The following is a 13,867-nucleotide window of genomic DNA, read 5'->3' as shown; positions in this document are numbered from 1 at the left end:
GGGTACAGGTTCTTTCTCTCGCCTTACTCCAGGTCTAAAGGGTTTCCACTGGTGCCCTCATGGCAATGGTGTTGCCTTTTCCCCTGGAGATCAAAGCTTTTATCCATAGGGAAGTTGGGGGAGAAACATCTGGGAGGGGTTTTGTGTCCCTCCTGCCGTGGCTGCTGTCCCAGTCCCTCAGGCCTGTATCATGAGGGATGCTTTCTCATACCCTCCCCCACCCGCCTGGGGTCGTGGGGGAAAGCCTGGAAAAGGGTGCAGACTCTTGCTTCGGACTTCCCACTTTCTTGCCCACCCATACTCCGTCCCTAGCAGTTTGTTAAGTATTCCAGCTGAATCCTTACTGCTATGCGTCTGCGGGGCCCCAGGTGTACCAGTGTTCACGCCCCATCTCTTCCTGTGGGCACCTGTCTCTTCTTAGATTTCAGGCTAGTTGGCTGAACCTGAGCTCTCTGATAGCTTCAATGAGAGTTCTAAACTTGCAGGTTTCCGGCTTTTTTGTTGTTGTAAAGGTGTGAGCAATGTTCTTTCCAGATTGCTGCATCTAAAGCAGAAACTGGGAGTCAGAATTGAGTGAATTTAAAGGAAAAGATAAGGAAAAAAATCGTTTGTGGACTGAATTGGTAACCACTTCTCTTGTAGGATAATGCCATTTGGTCTTTCTAATCCTGTGAGGTAAGTAATCACCATTCCCATTTACAGATGAGGTTCTGAGAGGATGAGAAAGGATCTGGGGTTCCTCTCTGGTCCTGCCTGATTGCACGGAACAGCTGCTCTCTGCTGCCTTCTGAGGCTGTGAAGTACGAGTGTGAGATTAGGGAGGAACCCATGGAAGGAGGCGGTGTGGCCCTCTGTCCTCAGCCTGCACTAAAGCGAGCTCGCAGGGACTGGGCTTGGGGAGTTTAGGGCGATGAGGGAGGAACTGGCATGGCTTGGGTGGGCTGAGGCTCTGGCTGGGACTCACACAGGGACTCAGTAGGAAGTGGATTGTAGGGAAAAATGGCACTAACGGCTGGAGAGACCTGGATGGCTCTCTAGCGAGTCCCTTGCTGCCCATGCGAGAGACAGCAGAGTCCTCACAGCCTTGGAATGTGGCTCAGTCCCGGGGCCGGGATGGAGTGTTTGCCAGTGTCAGGGAATCCAGACTTGGCCCTGTGTGTGGAGACTGGCGGTGGGGAACGGTGTATGGGAAAAGCACAAATGGAGATGGAGCTGCTGGAGAACCACCCCGAAGCTTCTGCTCAGTCACAGCCTGCTCTCCCTCCCTCCGAAGCACTCCCAGGCCCACATGCCAAGGCAAAGGGTAGGAGTGCACACAAATACAAACACACACACACACACAATCCTTTTGTGACTTCCCTTTGAAGTTTTCAATTATGTTTTCATTCATTTATATGTTCCTTTATTCATTCAATAAATATTCATTACTGCCAAGTTCTGCACCCTGGATAACCTGATCTTCCTGAGTGAAGGGGGTAGGGATGCAGAAAGCATGCAGCTTAGTGGCCCTTGGTGCCCTGCTTCTCTCAGAGATGACCCGAGGAACGGCCTGAGTGTGGGAAGGAGCAAGCATCAGTTTTCCGGAACCCCTTCAAGTAAGTAATGCACCAATGTTACCTGGGTGGCTTGCCAGGTGCCAGAACTCTGCTGGGGCCACGCATAAGCTTCAGCTTCAAGCACACCTCTCCCTACACAAAAAACCACAGATCCTCAGCGTGCTATTAGCATTGTGCAGTCCTGTCCTAACCTCTTCCTCCCCCTCTCCCTCCCCCTCCCCCTCCCCCTCCTCCCTCCCCAACACATCCCCCCAGCAGACCGCTCTGCTGGACTGCTTGTTTCCAAGGCTGGTCTTCCACTTTTAGGCCTCTAAGCTTGCCTCCTTCCCCTCTGCGCATCCAAACCACCATACCCTTCAAGGCTCAGCTTCAATGCCACCCCCTCCAGGAAGCCTCTGAATCCTCCAATGAGAATTAATCAGACTTTTTTTTTTCTCTTTTCTTTTTTTTTAAGATGGAGTCTGGCTCTGTCGCCTAGGATGGAGTGCAGTGGCGTAATCTCAGCTCACTGCAACCTCCACCTCCTAGGTTCAAATGATTCTCCTGCCTCAGCTTTCCAAATAGCTGGGATTACAGGCATGCACCTGCATGCCCAGCTAATTTTTGTATTTCTAGTAGAGACAGGGTTTCGCCATGTTATCCAGGCTGGTCTCGAACTCCTGACCTCAGGTGATCCACCCGCCTCAGCCTGCCAAAGTGCTGGGATTACAGGTATGAGCCACTGCACCCGGCCCAGGCTAACATCTTGACTGTCACATCAGATGGCTTGTACGTCTCTCGCACGTGTGCCTCATTTGGTCCTGTCTTGCTAGAGGCAGCTCCTGGTAGCTGAATTATGCCTGACTCCCAGATTGTGCTCAGCAACAGAACTATGGCCAGGCCATCTCCAGTATAAGCCTTTCTAGGGCTTCCTATTGCTCTCAAGATCAAGTTCGAACCTGCACGTCTCGTGTGACCTGACCTCACTCTTCTGCCCCATCTGTAACTCCTTGAGAGCAGGGACTAGGGCATAGTATGTTTTATTCCTGAGTTTCTGATACATTTCCTGGCACATAGTAAATATATGTACTCAATAAATATGTGTCAAAATGAAATGAAATTCCAGTTGAATAATTGATTTCTACAAGCCAAGGATAAGCCTGCTTCCACACAGGGAAACAACAGACTGGCCTGATGCTCCCCCTTCCTCATTCCACATTTCTTTAGTGTGATTCAGGAAATAAATTGAGTTATAATTATTTGGCAAAATATTCAGATGAGCCCTTCAGTCATGAGTTCTATAACCAGCAAATCCTTGACATCAGCAATGGAACTGCTGCTGGTTGCCTCCCGTCTTTTTTGGAATAACAACAAAAGTTTCTACCAGCCTTTGTCGTGGACAGTGTTAAGAAAGCAAGTGAAAAGTCCCTTTGTTGTTTTTCAGGTTTCTTGGGAAGAAGGGTCCTTGGAACTGAAGATGATTTTGGGGAGTGAAAGAAACCACCTTTTCCTGGTAGTAGCAGAGCCAAAACTCCAGCCTTCAACCCAAAGACCCGGGTCTGTCCCCAGGCATTAGCACCCTCCTCGGGGCCCCGTTGTCATCTGTGACTTTTGCCTCCTGCATCTCAGTTTCCGTGCCTGTCAAGTGGAGATATGATACCTCATTCTGGGGAGAGACAATGAAGTACTGCGGTGAAAAGTACACGTGCTGTACAAAATTAGGAAATCCTCGTCACCAGACTTAGAGAAACATACAAAGTGGAGTTGACTCCCAGGATGGAGACACAGCTTCCCAGGTAAGGACATGGCTCAGTTTTCACCACGCTGAGCTGCTGCCTGAACCCAGGGTGATGGAGCCCAGGGCTGGCCTTTCAGCCCTGGCCACACCTGCTGGATTTCGGGTCACGTGTGCAGCCAGTTCGCCACCCCTCCGCTCACCCAGTGAGCTGACTGAAGCTCTGCCCTGACAGACTTCGGGCTGCTCGAGCCTTTTTGTCTTTCTCATTCCCTCATGAAAATGCCAATGCTGGCCAAAGACAGAAGCAGTGAGGGGCTCCTGACTCTTAAAGGCATCAGGATCACCTGGGGATCTTATTAAAAAGGCAGGCTTTGGAGTCTCGACCTCAGAGGTTCACGGTGGGTCAGCTGTTGAGGTGGGACCAAGGGATGTGTGTAGTTAGCAGTTGCTCAATTTGCTAGGGAGCCAGACAGCAGGACACTATGGAGGAGCCTTGTGTCTGGATCAAGAAAGCGGCCCTCGAAGGGGAAATGGAGCTCCAGCAAAGAGACGTGCAGCCAGGATTAGGGGTACAAAGCCGGGGTGGATGGAGTGACTTACGCAAAGACAAGTCAGGGCTTCCTCCTGGGCTTAGGCCCGAGGACTTAGGGGAGTGACTGCATGGGGCCAGGAAAGGGGAGCTCAGAGGGGCCAAACCTGGAGGCCACCATGCTGCAACTCACCTCAGACAGCTGGGTAAACTGAGGCAAGTTAGTTCATCCCCTGTCCTCAGGATGTAGTGCCTAGGAGCCTGCCAGGCAGGAGGGCCTGGAGGAAGAGCCTTACATTTTCCTTGTAGGAGCAGTGACGTGAGGCTAGGCCCTGAGAATCCTTCACTCTCTCGCTCTCCTGGAGGGCAAAAGACAGGCCTGATCACCGGTCCCCTCCAGCACTGTTTGGCTCAGATACTAGCGGAGCAGGGAGTGGGTCCACTGGGACTCCCTGGAAGACCACTTTACAGCTCTGGAAAGCCCCCTAGCAGTGCCTTCCTGACCCCTTGGCCTCAATTGTTTGCTGTGTCCGGCTTCATGTGTTTCTAAAGGAAACGTCTACATATTTGAGACGTGATTCTATCTGATGCCAGCCTGATACTTCCAGCAGCTTCTTCACTCCCCCAAAGCTAAAAATGATGACTTAAAGAGGCCATGGTCACGGGCCTAAACCCAGGTCTGGGAAGTGCAGGCTTAGCATCTAGTCCACTAACCTTGGCCATGGGCTATGGCAAACTTGGTTTTCATCATCTATAAAATGTTGGGGCTGGGGAGAGTAAGAAGGAGAATTTGAATTTCAAACTTTTCTCTTCTTGACTGTGGAAACCTTTCTTCAAGAAAAGCTGACAGAGGAAGCAAATATCTGAGGATCCTCTTGGAGCTGCTGCTGTGTTTGAAATGGGAACAGGAACATCAGGCTCCATGCTCCTTCCTCAGTCTAGGCAGAAAGCCCAGGGCTCTTTTGGGCCTGTTGTGTTTTGTTTGAGACAGGGTCTTGCTGTTTCACTCAGGCTAGAGTGGTGCAGGGGCATAATCATAGCTCACTGAAGCCTCAAACTCCTGGGCTCAAGTGATCCTCCTGCCTCAGCCTCTCAAATAGCTGGGACTACAGGTGCGTGCCACCACACCCTGCTAATTTTTATTTTTTTATTTTTTGTAGAGACATATGTTGCCCAGGCTGGTCTTGAACTCCTGGCCTCGAGTGGTCCTCCTGTCTTGGCCTCCCAAAGTTTTGAGATTACAGGCGTAAGCCACCATGCCTAGCCCAGGGCCTATTAAAAAACCCATGAATGTGGCCCAGCCATCCTACTTCTAGGTATTTACCCAAGAGAAATGAAAACATATGTCCACACAAACACTTGTACACAAATGTTTATGGCAGCCATTTTGGTAATAGCTCCAAACTGGAAGCAACCCAAATGTCCATCAACAGAAGAATGGATAGACAAATCGTTCTATATTTGTACAATGAATGAAAAAGAACCAATGAAATTGAATTGAATGAACTATTGATGTGTGCAGCAGCCTGGATGAGCCTCAGAATCATGATGCTGAAATGAAAGAAGTCAGACCAGGCCAGGCGTGGTGCTCACGCCTGTAATCCTGGCACTTTGGGGGGCCAAGACAGGAGGACCACTTAAGACCAGGAGTTCAAGACCAGCCTGGGCAACATACATCTCTACAAAAAGTAAAAAATAAAAATTAGCTGGGTGTGGTGGCTCATGCCTATAATCCCAGCACTTTGGGAGGGCAGATTACTTGAGATCAGGAGTTCAAGATCACCTTGGCCAACACATTGAAACCTCTTCTCTACTAATAATACAAAAATTAGCCTGGCGTGGTGGCACGTCTGTAATCCCAGCTACTCAGGAGGCTGAGGCAAGAAAATTGCTTAAACGCAGGAGGCAGAGGTTGCAGTGAGCTGAGATCACCCCACTGCACTCCAGCTTGGGCGACAGAATGAGACTCTATCCAAAAAAAAAAAAAAAAAAAAAAAAAACAGGCAAAACATTTTTTATTTTATTTATATAAAATTCTAGAAAATTCCAACTAACCTATAGTGAAAAACCAGACCATTGATTGCCTAGGGATGGGGTGGGGAGGAAGGGAAAGGTTACAAAGGGGTATTAGGAAATTTCAGGAGTGATGGAAACTATTCTACACCTTGATTAAGATGTGGTTTTATGGGCGCATACAAATCTCAAAACATATCAAATTGTATTTTTAAATATGTGCAGTTTATTGTAAGTTAATTATACCTCAGTAAAGTTGTAAAAGAAAAAAAAAATGCCAAGAGAGTTTTTCATCTTAGAGAACTAGCTTAAAAAACAAAAATTCTCACCAGGCCTGGTGCAGTGGCTCACTCCTTCAGTCCCAGCACTTTTTTTTTTTTTTTTTTTTTTGAGAGGGAGTCTCACTCTGTCACCCAGGTTGGAGTGCAATGGCATGATTTCAGCTCACCGCATCTCTAGAGTTCAAGCGATTCTCCTACCTCAGCCTCCTGAGTGGCAGGGATTACAGGTGTCCACTACCACGCCCGGCTAATTTTTGTATTTTTAATAGGGATGGGATTTTACCATGTTGATCAGGCTGTCTTGAACTCCTGACCTCAAGTGATCTGCCCACCTTGGCTTCCCAAAGCACTGGGATTACAGGTGTGAGCCACTGTGCCTGGCCCAGTCCCAGCAATTTGTGGGGTTGAGGAGGGTGGATCGCTTGAGCCCAGGAGTCTGAGACCAGCTTAGGTAACATGGTGAAACCGCATCTCTACAAAAAATACAAAAATCAGTTGGGCACGGTGACATGTGTCTGTAGTTCCAGTTACTCTGGAAGCTGAGGTGGGAGGATCGCTTGAGCCCAGGAGGTCAAGTCTGCAGAGAACCATGATGGTGCCATTGCACTCCAACCTGGGTAACAGAGTGAGACCGTGTCTCAAAAAAAAAAAAATTCTCACCCAATTCTCACCAAATCTAGTCCTGTGAGGGTCTCTCCAGAGACCTGTGACCAGTGTTGAGCCCAGTTCCGGTCCTGCTAGTGTTCAGTCACCTGGCTGGGGAGAGGCGCTGGAGGTTTCTGGAAAGGTACAGGTGAAAAACCCTTTCCCCTTTTGCTGCAAATAGCATGAGAAATCAGTTTTCTGTTTTCAAGTGGCTGCAAAGCAAGAGTCCCTTAGTTTCACGTTTGCTATATCCTCACCCAGCAGGGCTAGTTGTACTCCCATTAATGAACCGTCAAAAAGCCCAACGCTCTCCTCTCCACTCCCAGTTTTGTTCTTTAATCTTCAGACTGTCTTTTTGGGGGGCTGGCTCCCACCCGGGGCTCGCTGAAGACAAGCACCCTGAGGACCTGTCCCTTGGGAGCTGCTTCTCCAGGAACGGGGCCACAGTAGTATGGGCAGCAGATGGGGTAGGGGCGCTAGGTCACAGATTTTCCAGACATCTGACTGAAATGAAAAAAAACAAAAACAAAAACAAAACAGGCTTGTACTGCCAGGTATAAAAGAGAGAAGCCAGGCGGCGTTCATGACGTCCTTCTCTGCCAAGAGCCTCTAAGTGCTTGGCAGGACTCAGAGATTTACCAGGAAAGCACTAATCAAGTGCTTTGGTTTGATTACTTTGTTTTAAAAAGTCCTTTCCTAGTACCTGTATGTGCTGAGTGCTGTGCTGGGTGCTGGGTGCTGGGTGCTGGGAACTGTGCAGTAAGCTCATGATTGAGTGGGCATGATCCAATCAGAGATAAGCCCAGGGGCTGTGGGGTGCCATGTGGGTGAAGGTGGTCATGTGCCACTTGGAGGCCATGCCAGACACTTTCTAAGTTCCTGCATTCTTCCAAAATGTTAGGAATTAAAGCAAGGGGAGGTTCTCTTGGCCCAGAATCATCAGGCAGGGAGGACGTGGGAAACCATGAAGGAGAGGAAGAAATGGTAAGTCCAATGGGAAAGCCAGAAATCAATCCAGTATGAGAAATAGAGTTTAATTCAATTGGCCACAGTGCTCAATATGACAACAATTATGTAAAAGTTGAATAAAAAACAGAAATGTGTGAATTCCACACAGGTATATCCACTGTTGGAAATGCATATAAGCTATCTATGGGGTATGCCTCAAACTGAAGATAATGGTTATGTTGAGGGCATGGAATAATCAAGAAAGACTTTTGCTTTATATTTGAATATTTAATAATTAACTTTCCAAGATATCTGTGAATTTTTCTTTTATTTACTTTTTCAAAATTTTTTTGCTTCTAAATGACAAATATGCCATATTTTTCAATTTTCTTGTATTTTTAAAAAAAATCTTTGTAATTTTTTATTTTCATCAGAGATGGAGTTTCACCATGTTGGCCAGGCTGGTCTCAAACTCCTGGCCTCAAGTGATCCACCTGCCTCAGCCTGCAAAGTGCTAGGATTATAGGCATGAGCCACCGTATCTGGCCGATTATAGTAAAACATATATAACATAAAAATTTACCATCTGAACCATTTCTTTCTCCCCCCCCCCCAAAACAGAGTCTGACTCTGTCACCCAGGCTGGAGTGCAGTGGCATGATCTTGGCTCACTGCAACCTCCATCTCCCGGGTTCAAGTGATTCTCCTGCCTTAGCCTCCCAAGTAGCTGGGATTATAGGTGCCCGCCACCACACCTGGCTATTTTTTTGTATTTTTAGTAGAGAGGGGGTTTCACCATGTTGGCTAGGCTGGTCTCAAACTCCTGACCTCAGGTGATCTGTCCACCTCGGCCTCCCAAAGTGGGATCACAGGCATGAACCACTGTGCCCGGCCCATCTGAACCATTTGTAAGTGAATGGTTCAGTGGCATTAAGTACATTCACAATGTTGTGCTGTTATCACCACTACCCATCTCTAGAGCATTTTCATATTCCCAAACTGAAATTCTGCATCCATTAAACACTAACTCCTCATTCCCCTTTTTCCCACCAGCCCCCTGGCAACCACTGTTCTGTTTTCTGCCTCTAGGAATGTGACTGCTCTAGCTTTCTCATGTAAGCAGAATCATACAGTATTTGTCCTTTTGTGTCTGGTTTACTTCACTTAACAAAGTGTTTTCAAGGTTCATCCATGTCGTAGCATGTGCCAGAATTTCCTTCTTTTTGAAGGCTGAATAATATTCCACTCTGTGGATATTCCACACTTTGTTTACATACACCTCTATTGATGGGCATTTGGGTTGTTTCCACCTTTGGCTATTTTGAATAATGCTGCTATGAACTGGGGTGTGCAAATAACGTTTGAGTCCTTGTTTCCAGTTTTTTGGAGGAACATACCCAGAAGTGGGATTGCTGATCATATGGTAATCTATGTCAAATTTTTTTGAGGAGCCACAATACTGGCTCCCACAGCAGCTGCTCCATTTTGCATACCCACCAGCAACATACCAGGGCCCCAATTTTCCCACATCTTCATCAACACTTGTTATTTTCCGTTTCTTTGGTTACAGCCATCCTAATGGGTGTGAGGTGGTACCTTATTGTGGCTTTGATTTGCATTTCCGTAGCAATTAATGATGGTGAGCATATTTCATGTGGATCCGTAAATTTTTAGCAATATTTAAAAGATTTCAGCAATAGAGAAAAATATAGTGGAATATCTGGAAAACCTTACATATCTATCTTACCTCTTGAAATGTTTCTGGTTTTCAACAAACATGATGTTGTTTACCTTCCGCTGTGTGGAGTGGCTCTAGATGGTGGCGTCGTCAATAGCCACCGCTCATCTCTGAGACTGCTTGACCTTGAAGCAGTTTCTGGAAATGCCCCCGAACAGCTGTTGATGAATCCACATGGTTTAAGGAGACTTGCTAAAGGTGGGTGGGTGGTCTGGCTGTCTTTACTTTATTGGGTTTCTCGTTTACAAAGTGAGTCAGTAGTTTTTTCTCAATGCCCACTCGTCCCCATCTCTAGTCAGCTCTGGTAGCTGGTTTCTGATCCAGAGAGGAGATGTTTGTAAGATGCAGCCCAATTCAGAGTGAACATTGAGACTTCTCGGCTAAAATGTGCAATCTCTGAGACTAAAAAGCTCAAGCCATTATAATGATATGACTCATTCTTGAAATAACACATTTTTACATTTTTGGATCAAACTGGAAGTTGAGCTGACTATCGCTCATCTGTCACACCCTTTTCTGTTTGACTGTTTTCAAAGCCTAGCCTAGCCTTCTGGGGTAAAGTGGTGTTTATTAAAGATAAACATTTAAGTTCCCCTTTGGGTTCCCAGAAGGCACAGATATTATGGTAGGAGGTTCCCACCTGGGGAAAGTGCTCAGAGAGCAACTTATTCAAAATCTCACTAGAGTTGCAATTCAATTAAAGAAGCTTCCAGAGCCCACCTTTGTGGGCTTTTGCCCTGCAATTTCTTCTGTCATCTTTTTTTTTTTCTTGCAACTCCCAACATTTATTTGGTGTAATAATAAAAATGATAAAAAAAAAAATCAGGGATTGTTTGACACCTTTTTTCCTAAATGGAAATCTTCACCAAAAGAGGATAAAAGATTTAAAGGTAAGTTCTTTCTCCAAAATGAACAAATGACCTCAGTTTTAATTCTTACTGAGGTTACTAAGTAGCCATCAGTATATTATTTTCAACTTGTGTCTAGGAGGGAAATTCTTATGTAGGGGGAGGTAGGGCGTTAGCAGAGAAATCAAGTTGTCAGTCGGGAGCCAGCCAGCTTCTGCCCTGCAGTTGCTGCTAGAGCTTCACTGAGCTGCCTATACACAGGCCTGTTTCACGGTGGGATTGAGGAGAGGCCGAATGAATGGCCTTTTGCTAAGCTGGTGGGCACTGCAAGTTCTAGCATTTTCTACCCACCAGAAAGGCAAAAGGTGAGGTCTTTACAGGAAAATCTGATGCCCCCAGTTCCTACGAAGGCTGTAGCCCAGAATCAAATCACCCAGTACTTGGTAAAATGTTGAGGTAAGTGGTCTAGTGAACTGCCATCTTCTCTATCTGGCAAATGGTCACCTAGGCTGGAGTGCAGTGGCATGAGCTCAACTCACTGCAGCCTCTGCCTCCCAGGTTCAAGCGATTCTCCTGCTTCAGCCTCCCTAGTAGCTGGGATGACAGGTGTGCACCACCACACCTGGCTAATTATTGTATTTTTAGTAGAGAGAGGGTTCCACCATAGGTCAGGAGAGTCTCGAACTCCTAACCTCAAGTGACCTGCCTGCCTTGGCCTCCCAAAGTGCTGGGATTACAGGCACGTGGCCCCTGGCTAATGTTTTATCTGCTCTTCAAGACCCAGCTGAGGCCCTGTCTCCTTGATACAGCCTTTCTTGGCTCCCCTGGGCAGCTGGAAACTCCCTCCTCTGGGCATCCTCAGCACCTCAAGAGCACTGAGTCCGTCCAAATAGGGTCCAGTGTTGACATTTTCTCTCTCCCATTAGCCTAGAACCTTGCAAAATGGCACATCACAGGCCTTCATCAGTCTGTGAATGCTTTTTCACTTCTTGCTGTGGTTTCTGACAAGGGAGAACCAGGCTCCCCTAGTTTGCACCCTGGTTTTCTTTGGAGGCTATGAGACCGAAGAGAGGACACCACTAGTGCCACTCAGGGGGATGCATGCTATTCCTGTTCCCATCTTCATAGGAAGATGCTCCCAATGGCAGCTCCTTTGCTGGAGTTTGGAGTTGAAGGGGGAAGTATGGGTTTCATACTGAGAAAAGCTATGCACCTATAATTGTAGGCACTTTCCCAGAAACTGGAGCCTGACCCCAGGACTGCGCCCTGCCGAGCTCTGCTGGGTCACAGTCAGCCTCTGCATTTCCCCGGGGGCTTCCTGATGCCAGGGCCAGAAACGGGCTAAGGACTGCCAAGGGGACAGCTAAGGAGCTGAGGAGCTACTGACGTGCCAATTCCTTCTCTGTGCAGATTTTAGAGGGGAATGAAAGTCAAGAAAACGGCCGTTTACAAATGCATGTGTATGTTCACTGGAGCATTATGCACAATAGCAGAGACGTGGAATCAACCTAGGTGCCCATCAGTGGTGGACTGGATAAAAGAAAATGTGGTACATACACCACGGAACACTATGCAGCCACGAGAAGAATGAAATCATGTCCTTTGTGGCAACATGGGTGCAGCTGGAGGCCATTATCCTAAGCACATTAATGCAGGAACAGAAAGCCTAATGTGGCAGGCTGGGTCTCACTAACGCAGGCCTCCATAGCAACTGTTTCAGCACTGACTGAGTGGGTAAGTTAAATATTAAAAGTGGAAAGAGCCAGTGTCTTTATACAAAGGCTGGGATGTAACAAAAGCCCACCAAGAGTTTTGCCCAAGCCTTTTCTGGACCTTGAAGCATGACAAGATAAAGAAGGAATCTTTAACAGGACCCATTTAGGATTAAACAAGTTTTTATTGAGGGTCTGAGGAAACTCCCCAGACCTCCACAAACAAGTTTATTAGGGGTCTGAAGGAACTCCGCAAACCTCCATGATTTAGCAGGAGACAAGATAAGGGTAATTACCCCAGCACCTGCACCCATCTGGATTAAGTAAATTTACTGAGGCTCCAGAGGAAGGTCTTCAAGACTCAGACCTTACAGATTAAAAAGTTAATCACTTATGTCTTCAGATGAATGCACACTTACACGTGGACATGTAGCTTAGAAGGTATATAAACTTTGTAATTTTGAGTTGGCCTGGCGAAAATTTCCAGGCCTTCTCCCTGTAATTGGTTACAGAAATAAAATCTCTCTTCTTTCCCAGGTCATCTACATCCCTTATTGGCACACGAGAATAAGCAGCCAAACCCTTGGTTTGGTCCGGGAACAATAATGTTACATGTTTTCATGTATAAGTGGGAGCTAAACATTGAGTACACAAAAACAAGATGGAAATAACAGATACTGGCGACTGCTAGAGCCGGGTGGGCAGAAGGGGGCATGGGCTGAAAAACTCCCCATTGGGTACTGTGCTCACTTACCTTGGGACAGGATCATTCATGCTCCAAACCTGAACATCATGCAATATACCCATGTAACAAACCTTCTCATGTACCCCTGGAATCCAAAAGGAAAGTCAAGAGTTAAGAAAACTACCATTTGTGGAATGTCTGCTGGGCACCTGCCCAGAACTGTAGCCCAGTTTTCTGTGCCTTTGCCTACCGAGAGCCACTGGCAAGACTGGGCCTGGAAGATGTGGCAGTCTTGAGCCTTTTTCAGATTTCTTCTAATAGATTTGCTTTAATTTAAAGAACAAAATCTCTCTCACTCCCTTGTTTCTCTCTCTCTCTCTCTGCATTTGGAACACAGATTCATCAAAACCTTTTAACATAATCCAGTGGTGGCTTTAAGTTATTGGTGTTAATGATTATTTTTAAATTTTTTAAAATTATACTTTAAGTTCAGGGGTACATGTGCAGAATGTGCAGTTTTGTTACATAGACATACACATGCCATGGTGGTTTCCTGCACCCATCAACCTGTCACCTACATTAGGTATTTCTCTTAATGCTATCCCTCCCCTTGTCCCCACCCCCCTACAGGCCCCGGTGTGTGATATTCCCTTCCATGTGTCCATGTGTTCCCATCGTTCAACTCTCACTTATGAGTGAGAACATGCAGTGTTTAGTTTTCTGTTCTTGTATCAGTTTACTGAGAATGATACTTCATCCATGTCTCTGCAAAGAACATGAACTCATCATTTTTTTTATGGCTGCATAGTATTCCATGGTGTATATGTGCCACATTTTCTTAATCCAGTCTATCATTGATGGACATTTGGGTTGGTTCTAAGTCTTTCCTATTGTGAGTAGTGCCATAATAAACATGTGTGTGCATGTGTCTTTATAGTAGCATGATTTATAATCCTGTGGGTATATACCCAGTAATGGGATTGCTAGGTCAAATGGTATTTCTAGTTCTAGATCCTTGAGGAATTGCCACACTGTCTTCCACAATGGTTGAACTAATTTACACTCCCACCAACAGTGTAAAAGCATTCCTATTTCTCCACATCCTCTTCAGCATCGGTTGTTTCCTGACTTTTTAATGATTGCTATCCTAACTGGCATGAGATGGTATCTCATTGTGGTTTTGATTTGCATTTCT

The 13,867-nt window shown here is 46.5% G+C and overlaps 1 long non-coding RNA gene across 4 annotated transcripts in view; it reads left to right on the top strand.

Annotated features, from left to right (window-relative positions):
* LOC102129152 (uncharacterized) overlaps window positions 1–13,867 on the top strand; it is a 128,528-nt gene that overhangs the window by 34,826 nt on the left and 79,835 nt on the right. For all 4 annotated transcript variants that reach the window (XR_010582848.2, XR_001486816.4, XR_012427069.1 and 1 more), the window contains exon 2: window positions 2,980–3,331. This is a non-coding gene — a long non-coding RNA (uncharacterized lncRNA). The remainder of the gene's footprint in view (window positions 1–2,979; window positions 3,332–13,867) is intronic.

This window comes from Macaca fascicularis, chromosome 18 (assembly GCF_037993035.2).
Source record: "Macaca fascicularis isolate 582-1 chromosome 18, T2T-MFA8v1.1".
Lineage (NCBI taxonomy): Eukaryota > Metazoa > Chordata > Mammalia > Primates > Cercopithecidae > Macaca > Macaca fascicularis.
This window is presented reverse-complemented; position numbering and strand designations above follow the sequence as displayed.